Below are 418 nucleotides of genomic sequence, written 5' to 3' on the forward strand. Positions count from 1 at the left end.
GACCGGCACTTCTTTTTTTTCCACTTCAAGCACTGCCTGTAACTACATTGAACAAGGTGATGACACTTTGGACTTAAACACAGAACAAGGGTGTATTTGCACAGTAATTACAGAGAAAAATATTGCACTAGTTTTAATTTAATTGTTTGATGGCCAAATTAAACCTTTTTTTTTTTGCTATAAAAACACCACAGTATACATCCACTGAAATACTGTTGTAAAAATGAAAAGTGTTGTATCATGTATTTTTTCTGCGAACAGCTGGAAAGAGGTAAGCTTGTTTTAAGCTGCATTAACCCTCGATGGTATATCATGCAAAGTTATTTGGTGATAGTGGTGTTGGGAAGTTTCTGATGTGAAGTTGCTGAGATCGATGAATAAGCTTTCATAAGGTAAGTAGACTGGTGAATTATAAATA

This window comes from Sinocyclocheilus anshuiensis, unplaced genomic scaffold (assembly GCF_001515605.1).
Source record: "Sinocyclocheilus anshuiensis isolate Anshui unplaced genomic scaffold, SAMN03320099.WGS_v1.1 scaffold1040, whole genome shotgun sequence".
Lineage (NCBI taxonomy): Eukaryota > Metazoa > Chordata > Actinopteri > Cypriniformes > Cyprinidae > Sinocyclocheilus > Sinocyclocheilus anshuiensis.